Here is a 25765-nt window from a genome sequence, read left to right as displayed (position 1 = left end):
AGACAGTGTGACCATAACGACGATCGTCCCAGAGCTCTGGTGTAGTGGAAGATAGCCGCCAGATGAACCTTGATGGAAGCATGAGCCAGACCTGCTTTGGCCAGCGACGGCAGTACAGCAGCACCTGCAGAGCCGTAATTCGTAGAGGGTCGATCTTCTGTGCACGGCACCAGAAAGCAAACCTCTTCCACTTATGTCCGTAGCATTTCAGTGTAGACGAAGCCCTGGCCTTGGCAAGCACCTCCTTGCAGTCCGCCGGGATATTGTATCCCCCAAACTCTAGCACTGCAGGAGCCAAGCCTGCAAGTTCAGCAACCCTGGATCGTGCAGCAGAATCACGCCTCCTTCTCTGGCGAGAAGATCTGCGGCCGCCGGAAGCTTGACTGGAGGGGACACTGACAAGTCCAGAAGGTCTGGGTACCATATCTGTTTTGGCCACGCTGGTGCAACAAGGATCATCCTGCACTGAGTTGATTGACTAGTCGAAGAAGCAATGGCAACCGAGGGAACGCATACAGGAACAGGCCGTCCCAGGGGAATGAGAATGCGTCCCACATGCTTCCCGGCTGGGGAAACCTGCTGGCGAACCTCTGGCACTTGGTGTTTTTCGCAAACAGATCAATCTGGGGATTGCCCCATTGTCAGAACAGAAGATACACTTGGTCCTGCCGAAGCTCCCACTCGTGGCAAGAGCGCAGCTCCCTGCTGAGGGAGTCAGCGACGGTGTTCTTCACTCCTGCCAGATGAAATGGGATGAGGAACATCCCTTGGGCAACGTCCCAGCATCATAGGTCCTGCGCCTCTCTGGAGAGCGCTGGGGATCTGGTGCCCCCCTGCTTCCGGATGTAGAACATTGTGGTGGTGTTGTCCGTGAAGACCCGTACCACCTTGACCTTGAGGGACGGAAGGAAAAACTTGAGGGTCCAAAACACTGCCTGCAGCTCCAGTATGTTGATATGCAATGACTTCTCCCCTGGCAGCCACAGGCCTCTTGCGTGCAGACTTCCGATGGGCGTGCCACATCCTTCCAAGGAGGTGTCCGTCGTGACCATCTCCTGATGAGGTGAAGTCTGGAAGTCTGCGCCCGACAGATGCGCGCAGACTCCCCACCACTGTATCTCTCAACAGAAACTCTTGTCGAGAGTGATCTTGTCCTCGAAGCTTCCTGACACCTGAATCCAATGGGCGTTGAGGAACTCTTGCAGTGGGTGCATCCGTAGCCTGCACTGCCGAATGAGGTATATGCATGACGACATCATGCCGAGAAGGGACTTGATGGACCTCACCCTTGCGATCTTCAGGGTCAACAGCCGTTGTACCTTGCCCAGGATGGCTGCTATCCTCTCCTTCGACAGAGATGCAAGGCACGACACCGTGTTGAGCCGAGACCCCAGAAACAGCGTTTCTTGCGAGGCCACCAAGCAGGACTTTGCATAGTTCACCGCGAACCCCAACTCCCTCAGCAGCTGGACGGTCTTTGCTGTGTGTTCGACGGCAATCTCCCTTGATTTCGTTCGGATGAGCCAACCTTCCATGTAGGGCTAAACATGGATCCCTCATAGATGCAGCAGTGTTGCCACTGGCGCCAGGTACTAGGTGAAAACCCTTGGCGCTGGCTTCAATCCAAAGGTGAGGGCCCTGAACTGGTAATGTTGCCCTTGAACCACGAAGCGCAGAAACTTGCGGTGTCCCTTGTGAATGGGGATATGGAAATAGGCATCCTCCAAGTCCAGAGACAATAGAAAATCCCCTTCTTCCAGCTGTCCTAGCATGTGCTGAAGGGTGACCATCCGTAACTTCTGGGATTTGATGTACTTGTTCAGACAGCAGAGGTCCAGGATGGGCCTCCAACCGCCCATCTTCTTCTTGATGAGGAAGTACCGAGAGTACATTCCGGAGCCCCAGAGCCTCTTTGGGATGCGCTCTATCGCGCCCTTCTTCAGCATGGCCCGCACCTCCAGTAGAAGCGAAGGGAACGTGCTTTTCCTGCCTGGCCACTGGTGGTATGCGAGGACACTTTTGTTGGAATTCCAGGGTGTGTCTGTAGCCCAGCGCGTCCAGCACCCAACGGTCAGTGAAGATGGACTTCCACACACTGACAAAGTTCACCAGCCGGCCTCCCACCGGGGTGCGCGGGTGGGGGCCCGACGTCACGGTCGGTTCCATCCTGCTCCGCCATGGAGGTGCCGCCTTGGGAACCTTGGCGACGACGGGACCTCCTCCAGACTTGTTGCGGCCCCTGTAGGCCTCCTGGGTCGAAGAGCGGGACGGTTGACGGTAGGATGAAGAGCTTCCACTGAAGCCTTTTGAGGAACCTTGGGATTTACCTCCAGAAGTCGTAAAGAACGGCCGTCACTGTTGAAGCGTGCCCAAGGCACGAGCCGCCTCAGTGCCCGCATCGATGGCCTGAAGGGACTCGTCCACCGTCTTTCCAAACAAATTGTCCCTGTCGAAGGGCATGTCAAACACCCTCGACTGCGCATCCTGGTGAAAGTTAGTGGCCCTTAACCATCCTTGCCAACGAAGGCAAACGCTGTTGCCCATTTGGCGGAAACCTGTGTCGGCAATGTCTGTGGCCACTGTAATGGCATATTCCGATGCCACCTTGCCCTCCGCAGGATTTCCAACGCTTCCACTCTCTTGTCATCGGGAAGGAAGTCCAGGAGGGGAGCGATCTTAAACCAGAGCTCCCTGTTGTAGCGCCACGATGGCGAGGGCTTTGGCCGCCTTGATGGTTGTCACTGCTGACGTGATGACTCGTCGTCCCATGGCATCTAACTTCTTCCCTCACTGTCCCGGGGGAGGAGGTTGTTGACACGGGAGAGCCAGAAGATTTCTTCCTCGCTGCCGCCGAAATCACCGAATCCGGGGAAGGCTGGGACCTCAAACACTTGGGTGCAGAGTCCGGCACCCTGTGCTTTTTCTCGCAATGGTCCCTCTTTGCCGGGGCCGATGATGGGTTCTTCATAAGGGACAGTCCCTCGTCCCAAATGTCGTCCAATAGCGGGTTTGAAAGTACGGTCTTCCTCTTAGCCTCGCAGCTTTGGTACAGGAAACCCTATTTCTTAATTTCCTCAAGGGTCAGTTGAAACAGTTCCGAGGCCCTAGAGATCATGGCATGGAACAAACCTATCTCGTCGGGTGGTGAGGGTCTGGGCGGCGGAGACGGGAGGTCTCTTAACCCGCCATCGTCGTCCGTGCCTGTTGTCGCCGTGTCCGTATCCTCTCTCGGTGGAGGGGAGGGAGGTGAAGGGTGACAAGGCGTTAGAGGCTGAACTCTCCTCTTCTTGGCAGGGGGATCCCCTGATGACCCAGGTGCTGTGGGGTCTCCCACCGGCGGTAGGGCCATCCTCGTCCGGATCTCTGAGCACAAGGTGTACAGTGCCTGGAGAATGTCCACCGAAATGTCCGCTGGGGGTTGCGGTGGTTGCTGAGGTGGCAGAGGTGGGAGCGATGGCAGCAGCGGTGTAGGGTCCACCAAATCCTTCACACCCTGCTCCTCCTCGTCAGTCTCGTCCCCACTCTCGACATCTCCTTTGTATGAGTCCCTCCAGTAGGACTTGGCCTTGACAAACTTCTCTTCCAAAATGGTCTGAAGAGTAGAAAGCTCCTCCACAGAGGAGATGTCCGTGCCCTGCAGGACTACCATGCCCCCCCTTCTCTGCGACCAGTGGAGACGGTTTCGGGGAGATGTTGGGCATCGTCTTCTCCGGTGTCTTCTCTATGGGCTGAAAAGACGATTCCCTCCTGGCAGCCAGGGAAACTCTTGCCTTGGGGGCCGTACCCTGTGAACCCTTATCCGCGGCCTTAGCTAGGGAGGCCACCACTCCTTCAATGTAAGGCTTTGCCGGGTGAATCTGGGCCTTCACGACCTTGGTTGAGCTCAAGGCATTCACCTTGCGGGGAGGGTCAGCGCCTGCTCTGCCTTGGCCTTCTCCACCTGGCCCATCCGGGGCTTCTCCAGAAGCTTACCCGGGTGGTCCGACTTCCACTTCTTCGCTGGACCGGAGCGTTGGCTCGTGGTTGAAGGTGCTGGAGACACTGTGCTTGCTCTGGCCACCAGGGAGCCTGTTGCAACCGCTGACTCGCGGTGCTTAGCCTTATTTTGGGCCCCCGCCGCCAGTGCGCCCTCAAAGGTCTTAGAAGACCGCTCACGTTTCTGGGGGAAGCATGCTGCCGGGATTCATCCGTAGCATGGCCCTTGGCCTGCAGCCACTCGGTGAGACGCCTGCGCCGATCCTTCATGGTGCGGGGGACCATCTCCTTGCAAAACACACTGTCATCCTCCACGTGCGTTTGGTTCGAATGCAGACAGTAGAGGCACAGGGAGTGCCCATCATCTGAGTAGATGTTCCGTAGGCAGCATTCTGGGCAAACCATGAACAGAGGCGTCTAGGCTTCTCTCTCCTCCGCCATGACCACGCGGTCTAGGCCTCAAAGAATCTTCTGGAATCCTCCAAGAAGCGAACTAAATGAAATCTCGCCCTGGAGGGGTATTGAAAGTCCGAAAACGGGTCCCCGTTAATCGGATGATAGATTGATGGAGCTTGAGGCTCAACTGACTGGAAAAATAGAGCAAACTCTAAGAAAAAGCGCAAAATGCAGTAAAAAGCCTGAGAGCTAATCACGAGGACTCCCACCACGCAAACGTGCGGTAAACATCTGAAGATGGCTGCCAGAGGAGGGGCTTAGGTAGAGGGCAGTCATTGGCTGGGGGCAGTATGACCCAGTCTCATGATGCATGCCTCCAGACGTCAGGATCAGACCAGCCTTCCTGTTAGGCGATCCTCTGCACACCGATCCACTGCACACCAGAATACTGCTCACATTTCCCCAACACCTCCCTCCAGGGTTCGAGGCTCATGTGATTCGGTTTACCCAAAGGACCGAAAGCTCCATACCAGGTATGATTTACGGGCTCGATTGCAACCCTTCCTGCACTGGCAGTTGCCATGGAGAACATACAGCAGAAGGGGCGGCGTTACATCTCCACGCCGATCACGTGATCCAGAGTGGCGTTCCTCACGTGACCTTGGTGGACGTCACATGACCCCGAAACGCACAGTATATAAGGCTTGAGACACGGAACACTCATTGCTTCTCAGCTGTCTTCAGACCCTGTTTGGCGTTACGTTTTGGTTTTCTTTTCTGGTTTACCTTGATCTTGGAACTCTCTCTTGGACTCCTTCGGATTACCCCTTTGTACCTTTGCTTGGAACTGTTTACCTGTTGCTGAATTTCGGACACGAACCTGACTTGCCTTCGGATCATCCCTTGGTACCTTGTTGAACTTCTACGCCATTTCCCTTTTTTGGGATTCAAGTCACGTCTTCAGTCTTACAGGTGGTTTATCCTGTATCCACACTTGTCTGCGGTCCTCGTGTACTAGGGACCACCTCATCTGAGTCTCGAACCTCCCTCCTAGGTTTCCTGGGTTTTCCAAACACCGGATAGGTAAGGCTATTCAGATTCTTTGGTTATTGTACTTATATACTGTAATTGCCTTGTACTTAACCTCGTTCTTTTTGACAGCAGCATTGGTGTTCCAGAGGTTCCGTGGATCCGGGAAGTAACATCTCCCACCTGTGGCCCCAAAGGTCGCACAGCGGGTTTCTTTTAGTTCCCCTGTGCGTCACTTGAGGACGGAGGTTTCAACGGTCTACACGACACTCAAGTCAGAACAGACTGAGAAGCCATATAGTCGTGTTAGACAATGCAGGGGTCCACGGAAGAACCCATAGCTGCTTTAGTTCAGGCGATTACAGTATTAAGGGCAGATATGGCCGCCGCTAATACGGTGATTCACCAAAGGTTAGATTCCATACAGAGTGGTCAGCATTCTCTCCCTGCAGACCCTGAATTCGGGGATGCTAGCACTTCAACCACACCGCCTCCGTTGGCAAGTACCCCAACTCCAGCTCCGGTGGTCCTCCCAACCCCTTCCCCTTTGGCTGCTCCTGAACGTTATCAAGGTGATCCCAAGAAGTTCAGGACTTTCATCAATCAGTGCAAGTTACATTTCTTGTGCAGACCTCTGGCATTTCCTAATACCACCGCCAAAGCCGCTTTTGCCCTTTCCCACCTGGCCGGGACGGCTGCCTCTTGGGCTAACCCTTAATTGGAGAACAATAGCCCGGTTCTCTATGATTTTGATTTGTTAGTTCTAGAGATATCTCGAGTCTTTGATACCAGACACAAGGCACAGTCTAGGGATTTGGAGTTGTTAGAACTAACCCAGGGCAGAGGGACTTTGATAGATTACATAACCCGGTTCAACCAATTGGTCACCGAGACATCATGGCCAGAAAGCAAGCGGGCGGTTATATTTTATAGGGGGTTGAATAACGCAATGAAAGATACCTTAGCAGTGATTCCTTCCATGCCCACTCAGTATCAGGAACTAGTGGATCTTGCCCTGCAGGTGGATGCACGGCGATCAGAGCGTAGAGCTGAGTTGGGGGTTTCTTCCCACCCTACAGTTGTCAGTACCCCTGCTTCCAGTACTGAAGAACCTATGCAAGTAGGAGGATTACGTAGCCCTATCACAACATCTGAGAGAGAACGTAGAAGGGTGGATAATGCATGCTTTTATTGTGGCACCACAGGACATTATGTGAAGGAATGTCCTCGACGTCCCAAGAAGAGTCAGGTTTTTCGGACAGCTCGACCTTAGATCCGGAGACCAGGTCGAGTGTTCAGTCTTCATCTCCGGGTACCCCTCTTGCCTTTGCTCGTGTCCAGCCCATCTTTGTACAGGCGGCTCTTTGTCCCTCTACAGGTATTTCTCATGCAGTCACGATCATCATTGACTCAGGTGCCACTGGGAACTACATAGGCATTGCGTTAGCCCACTCCCTCAATCTACCTTTAGTGGTAAAAACTCGACCTGAACCTGTTCAGGCCGTAGATGGCACTGCACTAGTCTCTGGTCCCGTTAGACACCAAACTGCACCTCTATTATTGACCATACAAGACATTCACACAGAGACGTTAAGTTTTGACTTGATCACCACACCTCAATTCGGTATCATATTAGGAATACCATGGTTACGTGAACACAATCCTTTGATTAACTGGCAATCAGGCACGGTGCTCTTCGAGTCTGAGATTTGTCAGAACTATTGTCTCCCAACCCATCAAGCAACCGATACTCCTTCTCGGGCCTTGGGAGCTGTAGCTCAACTCACGCTGAATGATGATGGATCGGAGGTTGTGAATTCACATACCGTTGGGGGGGTGGTGTCAGGGATTCCATCTGAATATAAAGCATTCGAATCAGTTTTTGATTGCGGTTCTTCCGAGGTACTTCCTCCACACAGACCATATGACTGCCCAATTGAATTAATCCCTAATTCCACCATTCCTTCGGGCAGGATTTATTCTTTGTCTCCCTCGGAAGAACAAGCATTGAAACAGTATGTACAGAACGCCTTACGACTCGGACATATCCGCCCCTCTACTTCACCAGCTGCAAGTCCCATATTTTTTGTACCTAAGAAAGAGGGGGACTTACGTCCTTGTGTGGATTATCGGCGTCTTAACGCTATCACGAAAAAGGATAGATATCCAATTCCGTTAATCACACCTCTTCTGGACCACTTATCCCATGCTTCTGTTTTCACCAAGCTGGATCTTCGCGGCGCATACAACCTAGTGCGCGTTCGCGAAGGCGATGAGTGGGAAACTGCCTTTTGCACCCGTTACGGCTTGTATGAATATCTAGTCATGCCCTTCAGTCTATGCAACGCCCCGGCAACATTCCAGCGTTTTATGAATGACATATTCAGGGACATTCTGGACGTATACTTGGTTGTTTATTTGGACGACATCTTGATCTTTTCACGGAATCTTGATGACCATGTAAAGCATGTCCGGGAAGTATTATCCCGTCTGAGGGAACATTCCCTATTTGCCAAACCCGAGAAATGTCAGTTCCATAAAACGTCTGTTGAGTTTCTGTGCTTCCACATTACCCCTGGGGCATTATCCATGAACGAATCCAAGGTTAAAGCAGTCCTAGACTGGCCAGTTCCTCAAACACTCAAGTCCTTACAGGCCTTTTTGGGCTTCGCCAACTTTTATAGACGCTTTATTTCCTCCTTTTCCACAATTGTAGCCCCACTCATGGCCCTGACCAGCCCTCAGGTACCCTATCGATGGCAGAAGGAACATCAAGAATCTTTTGAGGCTTTGAAAACCGCTTTCACTACCGCACCGGTGCTCCAGCACCCCAATCCCGATCTTCCATTCATAGTTGAGGCGGATGCCTCTTCTTTTGCTCTTGGTGCGGTATTGTCTCAGACATGTCCTACAACAGGCAAGTTGCACCCGGTGGCATACCACTCCCGTAAATTTTCCAATACTGAGACCCATTATACTGTAACGGAGAAGGAACTCCTGGCTGTCATGGACGCTTTTCGTGTCTGGCGCCATCATCTTCTGGGGGCTAAGCATCCAATCACTGTATACTCAGATCATCGAAATCTACAGGATTTGGCCTCCTTAAAGTGCATCAATAGTAGACAGGTCCGGTGGCATCTTTTCTTTTCCGCTTTTGATTTCCACATTATGCATCGTCCTGGAAACTCACATGGAAAAGCGGACGCCTTGTCACGTTCTCCGGGTGGGGTCGAATTGCCAATCTTCCCTGACACTGTTCTTGGAAAGGGTCGTGTGATTTGTCTCTGCACTCCCTCTTTGTCATTGTTAGATTCTGTACGAGCTTGGACGAGCAATCATTCCGACCAACTGCGGGATTGGGACCCCGTTTATTCTGATGGTTTGCCTTTCGTGCATGAACGTCTGTTTCTTCCCACGCCTGACACTCGTAACTTGGCCCTTGAGTGGTCTCATGATGCTCCCTTTAATGCCCATCCCGGTCAAGAGCGCACTTTGGATCTCCTAAAGCGCTGGTGCTGGTGGCCCTCTATGAAGCGCGATGTGGAATGCTATGTCAATTCATGCGCTGTTTGTGCTCAGGCTAAACATCGGAGGACGACCAGTTGGGCTGCTGCTTCCGCTTCCGGTACCTCCAAGACCTTGGCATACACTGACAATGGATTTCGTGACCGATCTCCCCAAGATACGAGGTTTTGACACCATCTGGGTGGTGGTGGACACCTTCACAAAAATGCTCGTTTTATTCCTTGTAAGGGTATTCCTTCGGCCCCAATCTTGGCAGACTTGTTTTTTGAACATGTGTTCGTGTTATTTGGACTCCCTTCGGTCGTTGTATCTGATCGAGAGTCACAATTCACCTCTCGTTTTTGGAGATCATTGACTAAATTACTTGGCATCGATACCAGGTATTCTTCGGCCTATCATCCTGAGACTGATGGGCAGACCGAAAGGACGAATCAATCTATGGAGCAGTATCTTCGGTGTCTTATATTGCAGCAGCAGGCCTCCTGGTTGAGCGCTTTACGGCTTGCTGAGTTCGCATATAATAACGCGGCTCATTCGGCTACAGGTTTTTCTCCTTTCTACGCCCTCTATGGCCAACACCCCAAGGTCTTGCCTGTCCCTGATGCTTCTGTCTCTTTGAATCCTGCGGCCACGGCTTGTTTTAGGGATCTGTCTGCTGTTCATGCTAGTACTGTGGTCCATCTTACTGAAGCAAAGGCTTCTATGAAGGCTCGTGTTGACGGCAAGCGCCTGGCTGCTCCTCCCCTGGTGGTGGGTTCTAGGGTGTGGTTGTCTTCACGTCACCTTCGCCTGGTGGGTTGCCGGAAACTTCTGCCTCGTTTCGTTGGCCCGTATGTTATCTCTCAGGTTGTGAATCCAGTGGCTTTTCGTCTGGTTCTCCCGAGTTCTTCGCATATCCGTCCTGTTTTTCATGTCTCTCTCCTCAAGCCTTGTCCTGATTCTTCCCAACTCCGGGCCCCTGTAGCTCCGGTGTCCCCGGCCTCTCCTGATGTTTTTGAAGTGCGGCCATTTTGGGTTCCCGTTGGTTTAGGGGTAGGCTCCAGTATTTAGTGGATTGGGAGGGTTATGGGCCGGAGGAGCGTTCTTGGGTTTCCGCTTTGGATCTTGACGCTCCTCGGTTGGTGGCTCGCTTCCATAGGGATCACCCGTCCTGCCCACGGGGTCGTGGGCCGTTGGGGGGGGCTATGTTAGGCGATCCTCTGCACACCGATCCACTGCACACCAGAATACTGCTCACATTTCCCCAACACCTCCCTCCAGGATTCGAGGCTCATGTGATTCGGTTTACCCAAAGGACCGAAAGCTCCATACCAGGTATGATTTACGGGCTCGATTGCAACCCTTCCTGCACTGGCAGTTGCCATGGAGAACATACAGCAGAAGGGGCGGCGTTACATCTCCACGCCGATCACGTGATCCAGAGTGGCGTTCCTCACGTGACCTTGGTGGACGTCACATGACCCCGAAACGCACAGTATATAAGGCTTGAGACACGGAACACTCATTGCTTCTCAGCTGTCTTCAGACCCTGTTTGGCGTTACGTTTTGGTTTGCTTTTCTGGTTTACCTTGATCTTGGAACTCTCTCTTGGACTCCTTCGGATTACCCCTTTGTACCTTTGCTTGGAACTGTTTACCTGTTGCTGAATTTCGGACACAAACCTGACTTGCCTTCGGATCATCCCTTGGTACCTTGTTGAACTTCTACACCATTTCCCTTTTTTGGGATTCAAGTCACGTCTTCAGTCTTACAGGTGGTTTATCCTGCATCCACACTTGTCTGCGGTCCTCATGTTCTAGGGACCGCCTCATCTGAGTCTCGAACCTCCCTCCTAGGTTTCCTGGGTTTTCCAAACACCGGATAGGTAAGGCTATTCAGATTCTTTGGTTATTGTACTTATATACTGTAATTGCCTTGTACTTAACCTCGTTCTTTTTGACAGCAGCATTGGTGTTCCAGAGGTTCCGTGGATCCGGGAAGTAACATCTCCCACCTGTGGCCCCAAAGGTCGCACAGCGGGTTTCTTTTAGTTCCCCTGTGCGTCACTTGAGGACGGAGGTTTCAACGGTCTACACGACACTCAAGTCAGAACACTTCCCCAGTTGCAGGCTCCGATGGGGAACTTTAAGGCCCCAAAACGTTGTCTGAAGCCTCCCTGGAGTCAGTCCTGGCGCCGTTGGCGCCAGGCTCATATTATTTCCTTATGTGAACAAGGATTCAGTGAACATGGAGGCACACATAGCCCAGTCTGGAGGATCTGAGCCATACAGTCTAGCTTCCAGGGTGTGGCTGGGATTGGGATACTTTACCTGGGACTACTTGTTCAAGGCTATATAAACCACACCCAAAGGACAGAACACGCTTTGCGTTATTATGCACTCCTGCAGCGTAACGCTCACCGCGTTTGCTCAGCTCCAGTTACCAGGTCTTCAGCCACGCCTCAGGAACCACGGACCATCAGCACCTGTTGGAGAAAAGGAAAGGAAAGAGAGAACAAGCAGAAGAACAGCAGTGGTATCCGTACCTGAGAAGCTGTCCATCCGAAAAAGGTCTTCTCTTCTGCCGTTCTCCTGAACCACCGCATCTGCAGAAAGAAGGACAAGAAAGGAGAGCTAATACTCACCCGGAGGCTACAGTCTTCCAGCAATCCATCAAAGCGGTTCACGCGATCGCCGCTCCGGAGTCACACCGCACTTGCAGAATAGAAAAAGAAACATCAGGTTAGTTGCGCAGAAAAAAGGAACCATTTCTAAATACATTTCGGCGCCACGCTCTCACGCTAACACTCACCTGCAGGAATACTGCGCAGCGTCATAGTGAGGAGTCTAATTCTTCATCTGGCACATCCAAAACCGCACCTGCAAAGGAATAAGCACAATAGTGAAAACCTTGGCAACAAAAGAACACTTGAGCAAACTGATACCAAGAATCGATTGGTGCAAAGACTTACCTACGCAGTCACAGCTGTTCAGGACTCCTCTACAGGCCGCAGGATCAGTGACGCAACTAGACCCAGAGAAAAGCCTATGACCATTAACGCGCCCCTGCATTCAGACGCAGGACGGAGAGACCACCATTAAAACACCTAAGGCAAACGCCCACTCGTGAAAGAAGTAGTGAGACAGAGAAAGACACGTGCAGACGTTCATCGCTCAGCTTCGTGCGACGCCACCGTGGAGACCAGGTGAGCGTAACACCCAGAGACCAGTGATTGGTTGTTAGGAGAAAGACAGTTCAGAAGTGACTCTGAAACTGATTCCTTCTTTACTGAGGATTCCCAGCCTGACGACGGTGAATATTCATGAGCATGTGAATCCATGCCAGACCCCATGCTGCAGAACCTGCATTGAACATACGACTTATTGGAGATTTCACTTAAGGTTTCATTTTCCTTCTTTGCTGTTTCCAGTGCATCATCCACAGCCTTCCCAAATAAGACTGATTCAATGGGATTATTAATAATAATAAGAGGGGCTTGAGTTTCTAGTTTAAAACCAGATTCGCAAAGCCATAAGTGTCTTTTTAATAAAGTACCCTCTGCAAGGATCCTGCCCACTCTTTCCGGAGAATCAAGAGTATTTCTTAAGACGTTATGTGTAACGAGTCTACCTTCTCTGATAATTAGGCTCAACGACATTATCGAAATTGTCCTGAAGCAACCCCCATTGAACATCATTGTAACTAGCCAAAAGAGTGGTGTTGTTCGCACTGCAAGTAGAATAGGTGGCATAAGTAGTTACTCTTTTCCCCAAAGCGTAAAGCTTTTTGCATTCCTCATCTAGAGGTGCTTCTGCATTGGATAAGGGAACTCGAGCACGCTTTCTAGTAGTTGCAACTAAGAGAGAGTCGGGACTAACATGGCCCTGGATGTAAACCTGAACACACCACCGTTTGCTACTGTAACACCACTCCCAACACTCAACAAAACTCAAATCCACTGAGAAGAGTGAAGAAAGCATGAAGAGTGCCAACAGGTTGGAATCCATCCATACTGGGAAGAAGATGATGGGAGGAGTAATGCTGATCACTTCTCCCTGGAAAGTAGGCAATACCATGAAGAGTCTGAACCACAGAGTAATAAAGAATACTTTGTGGCGAGTGAGGAAGGACTGTGATCCTCCGCTGGGGAGGACCCAGTTAAACTGTATAAAAAGTGAAAAGGGACTGATGCTTGGGAAGTTCAAATCTGAGAGAGAAGCCAGGAGAATCTGGGAGGTCCTCGCGAAGCAAGAAGAGAGGTAGTTACGTGTGTGCCTGGCATTCCAAGGTCGTGGCGTGTCCTGGATGACGTGTACCGTGTGGTTTGCAAACTACACCGTAAACGCTGAGCAGAGGGCTCCGTGGAGCCGCAGAGAGTGAGAGAGATGAGAAGATGGAAACGCGAGAAGTGCTTACCATCACAGAGCGAGCCCATCCCCACAAAAAGAAGCTGTGACACTGACACAACCAAGTAAAGGTAATGGGAGAGGCGGGATACCCAGGAGGGGAACCGGATAGGCAGATTGCAATAGCGCAATTAAGGAATACCACAGGACTCATCACACTTGTCCCAGTATTTCTGAAACTAGTAAAGCAAATAAGGAATACTACGAGACTCCTTGCATGCGCCCTGTTGTTTGTGAAGCCAGTAAAGCAAGTAAAGAAACTCACAGGACTAAATCGCACTCATCCCGATATTTCTGAATCCAGCCAAGTTAGTAACGAATATCAAGAGACTGATCGTACTCATCTCAGTAGTTGGGAATATCAGAAAGTTAGTACAGTATGGCAGGAGAATCTTTGTACTGATAGCCCCAAGTGGAATTGCTAGTAAACACAGTGAGGAATACTTTGATAAGGGTTGAAAGTGAAACCAGATTGTGAAAGTGAGAAAGAGACACTGCAGGAATCCCGTAGGAGGACCCTAACGTGGGGAAACGAGAAACTGAATAAAGACTGGGGATATCCAAGAGAAGGTGGCAAAGTCCCCTTGAGGAATTAAAGGAACCGATTGCTAAAGTTACCAGGCACTATCTGACGATAGACTGTTACGGCTAAGTAAGCTGTCCAGAAAAAGGGAGTCATTCTCCTGGACCCCGTTTTTTTTGTTTGGTGAACCTTTTGATTAGTGGTTGGGGCAGCGTAGGTTTGTTTTTGGACAGAGGACAGACTATTTGATTTGAATTACATCACTGGCGACGAGCACCAGTTGGATTTATGCTAGGTAGGGTAAACACCCTTTGTATTGGATAGGCCTTTTTTCTATTATTTAAATAAAGTCTCTGATAGAAATGCCACCACCTTTTCGGCCTCCTTCTTCGGACCGACCAAACAATGTAATGAACATTTTAGTAACTGCAAAATAAAAATGAAAAACAATTAAACTGAACTCCACGATCGCGTAGTGTTAAAGTGTTGTAGTTGCATAAAGGCCTACAGGGCAGGGTTTTAAATTAATGGGAGTTAGTTTGCAACTGCCTGAAACCTAGAAGAGCCTACGTGGCTTGATACCATCAGGCATCAAAGAGAAGAGAGCAAGGGAACACTTACAGGAAGCGAGACAGAAGAAAAAAGCAACGGGTGGGGGAGACTTCTAGGGAAGAGAGGAGGAAATAATGTAAAGGAGTAGGCAGAAAGAGAAGAGAAAACACATGGATTTCACAAGAGAGAAAGTGAGGAGAGGAAGCAAGAAATTGCCTGCAGGCAGCTATAGAGGAGAGAGAAGAAGGAGGAGAAAGAAAATGGGTAGAGCACACCTCCGGTGGAAAAAGAAAGAAGAGATGGGAAAGCAAAGTAGGCAAGAAAGTAGAGGACGAAAGGTAGGGGGTGGAAGAAGGGTGTTGAGGCCAGTGCAAAGCAGCATTAAGAAGATGGTGGTGACAGCTTCCACTAAGGTTTTTCAGGGGCAATGCAGCCCAGTGAGGAGGTGACGAAGTACCCTGGGGTCTATCCCCATTTAGGAGTCTGATGCCTGAACCTGGTCAAGACAGCCTAAAGGCACGATGGTGGACTTGCCAAGTAGCAAGTCCAGGAGGATCAACATGACATTGTGACAAAAAGATTGCAGAGACCAAGAAAAATCCTAGCAACGTCCTAACTAAGAAAGATCTAAATGGCCAACAAAGAAGTGTCAGGAACCACTTTAAAATCACAGGGTCTGCCTGTTTATTCTACACAGAGTAACAAAGCCCTGATCCAGACTAAGGGACGGAATAGGGATCACGGGCAATAAGAGAAAAGAGATACAACATGAAACATCACCATGTGTTATTTTACTTGAAAACCCCTACCAGTTTCTTTACTTGAGTCCTCCTTTTATTTTACTCGCTACAGAGAAATCCCATATACCTTACTCCTTTCCCTGTTCCTGCAGTGATAGAATTAAACACAGAATTTAATCAAGAAACCAGTTCAGTGTGTTCTGTTGATCCATTGGCCATTATGGTATTCACCTTTCCCACATAAGGGTGAACAAAGATTTATAGCAGGGCAGTGGAGGACACACACAATTGTTGGATACGTTTCTATGCATTAGCCATGCTATAGCGCCTGCTCAAGACAGGAAGTTCAGTACAGAGGCCAAAAAGGCCAGCATTCTAAGAAGAATAGAGATTTATCACCCAATAGTCGAAATATTGTAAATATTAAAGTTACTCACTGTAGTGACTAGACTACTGATAGTCCATAGTCCCCTTTCCTCCATCCTTGTGGGCATCTCCCAACATGGGGATGGTATCGGAACCTTTGGTGGTGAACAATTAAGCTTCCCCTTTAAATGTAATATTGCATGTTGGCACCTCACACCAGTCCCCTTTTAAAACATCAGACAAATAGATACCTGGCTAAACTGAACATATTAGCCCCTAGCAAACAAACGGGGAGAGGTGGGTGGGACGTATGGAGGAAAAGGGACTATGGACTGAGTACTCTAGTACTCTAGACGCTACACTAACTTCATACGTCCCGTCCCCTTTCCTCCATCCTTGTGGGTGATTCCACCACACAAGACCATTGGGTGGAGCTGTCACATCCTGCCTCATATCTAGGATGAAGCAAAAAGGTTCTTCAAAACTGCCTGACCAAAACCAGCATTGCGCCTGGAGCTGGTATCCAGGGAATCGTGCTTACAGAGGGCAGACGGAGTGGCCTGAGTAGCTGCCTTGCTGATGACATCCCAAGAAGCATGTCTCTGAAACGCAATGGCCGTGGCCTTTGCTCTGATCACATGGGCATGAATCCCCTCAGGAACTGATTTGCCCATGGCCATATACACCACCGAAATGGCCTGGACCATCCAACAGGCGAAAGAAGCTTTGTAAGCCTGGGTGCTGGAAGAGGAGCCGGCGAAAGTGATGAACAGGGCCTCAGACTTCCTGAAGGATTTGGCTGAGAGAGATAGAGCTTGAGGACTCTTGAGGTCCAAGGAATGTAGAGCCCTTTATGCCTCTGACTGAGGGTTTGGGAAGAACACCGGGAGGCAGATTTCCTGTTCAAATGGAACAGAGAGACCACCTTGGCCAAAACATGCGGGTGACTGCGCAAGATGAACTTGTCGTTATGAAACGCGGTGAAGGCTTTGCATGATGACAGCGCCTGCAGCTCGCTGACCGTGTACGCAGAGGTGAGCGCCACCAATAGCACTGTCTTTAGTGTCACCAGCCAGATGTCCACCGAGGCGTTCGGGTCAAAGGGCCTGCACTGTAAGGCCACAAGAACCACATTGAGGTCCAAGCACTCATGCGGCCTATGCACCAGAGGAAAAAGCCTGGACAACCCCTTGAGGGGCGTCTTAACCACCGGGTTAGCTGCTGAAAAACTTTGCTCTGGGTAATTCTTGTAGGCCCAATGGCCACCGAATAGGTGTGGCAGGTATCCACCTGCATGCCAGAAAGAGCCAAATGTGCGTAGAACTCCAGCACATCGTCCAGGGAGCAGGTGATGGGGTCAAATCCCTTGTCCCAAGCCCATTGGCAAAACCTTGTCCACTTGCTCTTATATTGGGATCGAGTGGACAGCCTCCTGTATGATGTCCCAGTTACCATCCGAAAGTTGAGCATGCTGTAGTCTCAGATGGTCAGGAATTAGGCTCCTAGGGCCAGCCTGGCTGGGTCCAGGTGCTCCACTGCCCCGCCCTACTGCATCAGGAGGCTCCCGCTGGGGATCGGAAGATGGACAGGCACAACTACAGCAGATCCGAGAACCAAGCCCTTGAAGGCCAGTGGGAGGCAATCAGGATGAGGCTGCAGACCATCAATGCCTGGAATTTGCAGAGGGTCCGCCTAAGCAATGGGGGAGGAGGGAACGCATAACACCTGCGGCCGTGCTAGCAGAGCTGGAAGGCATCTCCCAGAGACCACTGACTCCATCCTGTCCAAGAAGCAAACCGGGGCCGCTTGTAATTCAGAGGAGGTGATGTGTAACTCCCACTTGTAGGTGTTGAACACCAAGCAGCTCAGCTGGTCCGCTTCTGCATTGCTGTCCAACGGAAGGTGGACCGCTGAAATCCAAATCCCCAATGTCAGGGCACTTTCCCAGATCAATACCACCTCCATGCACAGGAGGGGGGATGGGTGCCACCCTTCTTGTTCAGGTAAAACATTGTCGTGGAGTTGTCTGTCATGACCAGAACAGCCTTATCCCTGATGAGGGGCAGAAAAGCCTTGAGAGCCAGGCACACTGCCCTGAGCTTGAGCAGATTGATATGCAGAAGGGCTTCTGCCCTAGACCATGCACCATTAATCGAGTAGCGCATCAGCCCAAAAGAGAGGAATCTGTTGTTACCACCAGAGTGGGCTCCGGCTGGGTAAAGGGGGCTCCCACTGCCACATTGTCATCCATCAACCACCAGCGAAGATCTGGGAGGAGGACGGGGGGTATTGGGATCCTGTCAACTGCAACCCTGCCTCCTGGTCCCAAATGGCCGCCAGGTGGAGCTGAAGGCGTCTCATATTGAGGCAGGTGTGCTGCACCGTGAGCATGCAAGATGCCATCAGCCTCAGGAGATGCTCGGAACCACCATGCTGGAATTGACCAAGGAGTGCCCTATCGCTTTGCGGAGGGAAAGAATCCTCTCGGCGCAGGGAACATCCACTGTACAGTTGTGTCGCAGTTCACCCCAAGGAAGACTAAATCCAGGACGGGAGCCAGCAGCGACTTCTGTCTGTTGAGGGAAAAGCCCGGTTGGTGAAGAACGTCCACCAGACGCTGGCAAGAGTGCACCGCCCCCTCGGGCAAGCTGGCCCCGACTAGTCGTCCAGGTATGGGTACAAGGGGTGGCCCTTCCGGGCGGAGGAGATAAGCCATCACATTCATCACCTTCAGGAACACACTAGGGGCTGAATTGAGGCTGAAAGGCAGCACCTTGTACTGAAAGTGGTACAACACAATCATGAAATTCAGAAACTTCCGATGCGGCTGGTAGATGGGGAACATGAAGGTATGCATCCTTGAGGTCTATGGAACACATCCAGTACCCTGCACAGAGATTCTGCTATGTGCGCAGGAGTAATCATCTTCAAGTGCTCAAGCGATAAATACAGGTTGAGATGTGACAGGTCCAGGACTACCCTCAGCCAGCCTGGTTGTTCTTGGGTACCGCAAAAATCCTGGAGTAGAAGCCGGAGCCCCTGTCTGACTGAGGAACCAGTTCCACCACCTGCATCTTCAAAATAGAAAGGATCTCCCGTAAAAGGGTTGTGGACACCACCTGACGTACAGGAGGAGAGGACAGTAGATGAAGAGGAAGACTGAAGCCCATGCAGACTATAGAAAGGACTCTTGAAATAACGCTTACAGCTGTCCTGGAAGAGAGCCAGCCGGCCCCCTGCAGGCGAGCTGTGTACCCAGACTGTAACATCAGTGCTTCTTGGAATCTGAGGCGGGAGAGGAGATGGGGGAGTGATAAAGAAAACCTGCAAAGTCCTCTGCTGCTTTCTCCTGTGGTCACTGGGCGACCTGTCAGGCCTATGTGCACCACGGTCCCGAAACCCATGAAGCCAGTGAAAGCATGGGGTTTGAAGTCAGTACTGACTGGAGACTGAGGGAAGGACTTCTGCCCTGTCTTAATCAGGATGGCCATGGACTTGGTGGTTTGTGTAGAGGTCTTCTTTTTTGTCAACTCGTCAATAGTGGACGAATGAAAAAGGTCTGATCCTGCGAAGGGAAGATCCAGGATCCGCTCTTGCACATCTGATGAACATTTTGTGGAATGCATCCACGCCGTCCTTCTCATCTCGACCCCCAGGCACAGCCCTGTGCAGGCTGTGTCGATGTGGGAGACCGAAGACTCCATGACGTCCTACGCAAGCGCCCGGGCGTCTGCTAGGCCAGCCTTGAAGGAGGCTTGCCTCTACAAAGGGAGGGCAGGCAGAAACTCCCTGATCTCCCGCCACAGCTTCTGGTTAGCTGTGGCTAGTAGGGCGTTGCATGGGCCTGTCGTTAATGCAGCCCCGAGATGGAGTAGCACCGTTTGCCAAGAGACTCAAGGACATTGTCATCCTTGGACAGACAACTGGAGGTGCCTCCCGCAGAGGAAAACGTCAAAAACGATGGTTTAGAAAACAGCAAGGCCGCAGCCACCATTGAAGAGTGCAGCTGGGGTGGGAGGCCTGACTCCCCGACCGCAAGCCTGAACCTGCTGTTTAATTTCTTGTTTATCTGGGCGTTGGCCTAGGCTTCTCCCAGACTTTTCTTGCCACCCGCAGGACATCCTTCTGTAGCGGAATGCCTGAACGGCTTGGGGTGCGCGTGCCCAACACTTACGCTAGCACTCCCAACTCATGGGGGGCCTCCTCTGGCTGTGGGACCCCCAGGAACTCTGCAAGGCCCTGAAGGTGGTCATGAAAGGCCTTTACAGATGCTGAGGGTTTGTCATCCTGGGTGTCATCGCCACCCCCCTCTTTTCCAGACTGAGGGGAGTCCGGGCCCTGGGACACAGGTGCCAGTGGGGTCTCCCCATGATCTAGACCTGAAGATAGAACCAATGGTTGCTGAGTCGGAGGTGTTGGTGGCACATGAGGAGGGTTCTGGATAACCGTTAAGGCCTGGACCAGAGGAGGAACAGGCACTGGCACCGGCAGAGCACCCAGAGGTGGAGGCCTAGGAGGCACGATGTGCGGGATCACCTCCTTGACGGGTCCCGTCTTCTGCACGGTATGCATGAGGAGAAGGAAGCGCTCGAAGAAGCGGTCCTCGCAAGCTGTTGGATCTCGAGGAGGCCGGCCCTCCACCGTGCTGCACCTCCGTTCCTGATCGAAGTGCTGAGGCGCGTGAGGGGTGTAGCCTAAGGCTGCGATGGGTAGATGTATCCCTGAGGAGACCACCCACCTGTAACTCAACATTTACTGCTGCTTCCAGAGGGAAGGGGACTAGAACCTTCTTGCATGGCCCACTCAAAGGGAGAGGAATAGGTTAGGCCTGGAACCGAATCCAAAATGGATGCCGGTCTAGCAGGCTCCACCGTGTGAAGGCCCTGTGCCCGGTCAGAAATGGGAGGACACACCTTGGCTCTTGAACCCGAAACAGAAGCGTCAACCTCAGAGATCGCTTCGGTAGGACCTGAGCCCTTGGCCTGATGGCTGGTAGCCAAATCGCCCTAACTTGCAACTTCAGAGGTGGCTTCGGTAGGCTGTGCGCCCTCAGCAACTGAGATGGTAGTCGTGCTGGATTGTGCTAAGGACTGACTCTTGAAGGTAGAACATGACAATCCTTTGCCACTCTGGGCCGATGAGGAGGACGAACTTGGTCGCCACTCTGTGGATCGCCCATAGAGCCCCCGGGCCCCTCCGCTTGGGAGCCAGTAGCCTTAGCAGCGTCAGGGCTGCCAGAACCTGAATCCAAAGTGCCCGTGGAAACCCCTACAAAGGAATCTCTGCACTGACGGGGTTTCATACACAAGACAGGAACACCTTTTGTCCACAGGGTGGTAGCAGAGCATGTTGAGGATCTGCTTTTTCTTCGTATGATGGGAGGTATTCTCCCGCTTCTGACCAATTCAATATTTTTTCAGAAATTAGTTCAGAAATTAGTTATGGGTCTCCAGAGATACCTAGGTGCTAGGTATGAGGAGAGACTATCACAGAGTTTCTAGGGGAGCATTCCTCAAACACCCCGCTTGACCCCTCCTCCTCTTAGGCTCAAACTAGCCCAAAGAATGGTGGTCCATCTGGTCTCACAACTGTTGCAAGAGGGCAACAATACTGTGCACTCAAGAGTTCCCGTTTCCTTAAGCAATCTCTTTCTGGCAATCTCTTTCTGGTTCGGAAGAAGGATCACTCTCATGGGCCTTCAACTTGGGGACACTCAATACATTTGTTCTGTATCATCATTTCAAGATTGAGATGATTGGATTGTTGATAGACGTGTTGAAGCAGGCCTATGGTGTATGTTTCCTTCCTAAAATAGGGATGGCCTTTAAAACAGTATGTTTCTGAAAGGTTTTATTTGCCAAAATTGGGAGTACTTTTGTTGCAGGTTAGGGTTATCAGCACAGAGGCAAAAGGACATGCTGGAACATGTAGGCCTGGTTAATCTTTTCAATTTGAGATGAAGCTTTCTGAATTGGGAAAATACTGTGCCCTTTAGGGGAGGATGAGCCCAGGGAATACCACTGCATCTGCCCCCTGAAATGGTCATCGGGTAGTAGTCCCCTATGGCCTCGGCCCACGCATACAAAGTAATGGAAAGTTTATCCAACGCACCACAACTGTAGACATGGGGCCTCATCACGAGTTGGGCGGTAACGCCGGCGGTATTAGCCCGCTATTAGCGCCAGATCACGGGTTTGGCGGTAATGGAATTCCCCATTCCCCACTGAGCCCATTTGGGAATGCCCCATTCCCCATTGGGCTCAATGGGGAATTTCCACGCTCTTACCGCCGGCGGTAATAGTGCGAATATTCGGCGGATTTCCCTCCAGCTCAGAGCTGGGGAGAAATCCGCCGAAGCCCTGATTTGGCAGACCCTTAAATCCGGCTGTAATAGCGTGACCGCCGGTTTTAAGGGTTGCCGCCAAACTATATACATCTACTCACCCTCTTGTTGAGGTTCTCTTTTGATAAGTGATGAAATTTGATTTGCTATTCTCTTCAAGTTCGAAAATGTCTTCTGCAATTGTTGAAACTAGCAATAGACCTGTACTGCTGAAGGGTCACACACACTCTCAGTATTCGGAAGTGCTGTAGTTTCCATGGCACTTAAACCCAATAACACAAAATAATGTTTCTTGGGAAGTATTTGGTGGTATTTGCAGAGTCTTGTCTAATTACTTTTTTATTTTTTTTACTTATTAACAAGAAATATTTATTTCAGCCAAATACGTTCTACAACAGTACATTTCTTTAACAGAATTCATGTTTGCGGAGGAAAAATGCAAAAATACCAAAACAAACATTCCACAGTTCATTATTAGTATGGATGAAAGTTCATACTACGCATGAATGTAAACTTTGTACCAAAGCCCAGTGAGTTCACTCATTGCATACTTGCCAACATTTTCTGACCAAAAATATGTAGGATGTTTCAAGTTTCAAAAATAATAATTTGCATAACGCATAACAATTATATCACAGGACAATACAAAACATACATTGTTGGCACCACTGGAGCATTCTAAAATACACAACCCATCAAACAGCACAATATGGAAAGATAGTCAAATGTTAAAAATTTGAATGGTAAGTTAGCACCAAATTCAATTACCTAACTTCACAGAAGGTAATCACACAGAGCTGGTAGGCAACGTTGGCCACTGCTCTGTAGCAGCAGCCTGGGCAGTACATATGTATTGCAAGTTGAACACTGAATGACATGGAGACTGATACCCCCTCAGTCTGATAGGCAGATGCTCTGTGATGGTGGTATGCTCTGCCACTTGCCTTCACTGGTAGTTCACCTAAGGTCTGTCACAGCCAGAGTGCAGGACAGAGTCACGTAGCTGTCAGGTCAGTGGATTGGTTTGAGCCCAATCAAAATAATCACCTACTACCCCACTGCACAGACTAATTAATGTGTTGCATGCTTTGTCCTGCAGCCTGCCTTAGAGTCACATACATTACCTACCACTGTAAAAAGCAGTAGGATCTGTCACCCAAATCTGTAGGCGGTAAGACTGCGTAAAATTCAGTAGCCTACTGCCTAAATCTGTAGGGTTGGCAAGTATGTAATTGCAAGATCTGTGTACAACCAGACGTTCACGAGTAAGTAGCTTTGCAGCTCAAATGGACCGTACAGTTTTCCATGGTGCTGAGTGGGGAGCGGGTGCTGAGTGGGGAGCGGGTGCTGAGTGGGGAGCGGGTGCTGAGTGGGGAGAGATGAGCGAATGCTAAGTGCGGAGCGGGTGAAGAGCGCGGAGTAGGTGTTGAGCGTGGGGCAACCGTGTGATGTATGTGGATGAACGTGTGAAATGGTTGGAAGGAATGGATATAGTAAAGGGAGGAAACGGGTTGTGGGTGGCAAGAACCAAGGATGGATCTGGAAGAACAGGCGATGTAAATAGATCAGACGGGCAAAGTATGAGGAAGGAACGGGTGAATTGTGTGGACAAAATGGGTCAAATATATTGAATAGAGCGATTGAAGTATGTGGATGGAACGGGTGAAGTAGTTCGATTAAATAAAAAATGTAATTAGAACGAAGGAAGTATGGAAGTATGTGGTTGGAACAAGTGTAGTATGTGTATGGAATGAATAAGCTTGGTGGAACCGATGAACCGGGGGAAACGGATGAAATTTGATTTGCTATTCTCTTCAAGTTCGAAAATGTCTTCTGCAATTGTTGAAATTAGCAATAGACCTGTACTGCTGAAGGGTCACAAACACTCTCAGTATTCGGAAGAGTGTACTAGAACAAATGGCGTACATGGAACTATCGGAGCGGGCCCGATCTCAAACACTTAATGTAAACCACCATATCACATCTCCACGCTTACTCTCTTCTTTACACCACCACTCAACTAGAACACAGCGATACTATGACACCATTCGGTATAGCTGTTTTCATACCATCATCTGCCTCATACTCCCCATCACTCTAACTAAACACTGCTGGTTACACACCCTCCAGCCTAGGCGTTCTCTTCAGGCCTCACGCAGCCAGAATCAGTCTGGATAAAACCTGCCAGAACGAACACATAATCCTGATCTCTCAACAACACACCTACCGCTAAGAAGCAGCTATCACAAGAATGCCACACCAGCTGCACACATATCCGGTGCTCACACGCACCTTTGACTCTCTCTACTCTCTCTACTGACTTGAACTTCGGTTCCTGAGGGCGTTCAACCTACCAGCGCCTTGAGACCATACCAATGGGACATAAGGCGCTATATAAATGCAAAATAACATAACATAATATAACATGGTTGATGAAATGAACACAACAGAAATTTTGAATAGTAACAGTTGTTATTGTAGTGCATTTAAAAAGCAAAAACTGTGATATCAAGCAATAATTCATAACAAGAATTCTGAGATTACTTCTGAATAAAACCTGTTAATGTTTATCTTACTGTTCTTCCTCTGTGCCACCACCCACACAGGAAATATTCATGCTAATAAGTTAAAAATAAGTCTGAAGTCAACCCTGAAGAAAAAGAAAACCCATTGGCCCACCTGCATTCTCCATACGGGTATAGGGTATAGCGGTAATGGTATTTGAAAGGACTGCCTACCTAATCATAGATCGAGTGGAATTGCTGCATGCAGTTATTTCCACAGCTGGGCACAAAACTTGCAATCACAATTAGCTTGAAATAATTTTCTCTTGGCGATTACGAAATGGTGTGCTGTCTGTCGAATTGATGACAAGCAACGTTTTATTGCTTACTAGTAGCTTTCAAAATTGTCGCACCTGAGCACAGTATTATGGAGTCAAATGCATTATTGTTTTTAATGCCAAAAGCAATCAATACAGAAAAAAGTTTCATTTGGACATTCAAATAAGGGGGACATCTCTGATGTCTATCTTTTCTACACTTTTGCCATGTACGCTAAAGAAGGGTTAATAATCCCAGTGCACTTTTTAAATAAGAGGTTCAGAAGAGGTTTCATTAACTAGTGTACTCAATCCATGCAAAGTATCTAAAATAATGCGTGTAGTGCTTTAGGGATTCCACATACATTATCGATGGTACAGCTGTGATGAGGTGGAGTCAGAATTATTGCAAGAGGTAACCATCAGAAAAAATCTGTCAATGTCATACGGAGGCATGTATGCTCTACATTCTTGAGTTGATCACCAAAGAGCCCTGCCTCTTGAAAATAAATATCCAGACGTAGAGTCTACTGTAGTGCATCTCTGTTTCGGAATGCAGCATGTGGGGAGCATTATCAGGCATAAGTCTTCTTTTACTTGCTTTTTCTTCTTAACCGGCTACATGGCATATGCAACTATATGCCTAACTCTGCCTTCTGATAAGGGCACGACCACGCTCCTATGTCATCTCCTGTGGACTCTGGCTTAACAAGAGGGTGGGTGACAGGTCTTGGACTGTTATTATCTTCTGCTACAAGTCACAGTACACATATTCACCCACAGTGAAAAACTCATTAACTACATACACAGCCAGCTGTGCATAGAGCAAGGATACCTGCTGGTCATCCACATTCGCTTGTCACCTCAATTCACCCAGTACAACATTTCTTACTTGCCAGGAATCCATTTTGAAAATCCAATGCCTAGTGGAGTGTGCAAAATGTGCATCTTGCAAAGATAATAATTAACCCAATGAAACAGCACTGTACCAACAGCACAGGGTACCATGTAAGAAATGGGGTGAGTTTAGTAAATTCCAATTAATATGGTATAGCAGCGGAAAATAGTTCAAGTTGAAAACTTCTAGATGGCATAAAAGTCACCTCTCTA

This window comes from Ambystoma mexicanum, chromosome 2p, assembly GCF_040938575.1.
Source record: "Ambystoma mexicanum isolate Mex_15411 chromosome 2p, UKY_AmexF1_1, whole genome shotgun sequence".
Taxonomy (NCBI): Eukaryota; Metazoa; Chordata; class Amphibia; order Caudata; family Ambystomatidae; genus Ambystoma; species Ambystoma mexicanum.
Note: the sequence above shows the minus strand (reverse complement) of the source record.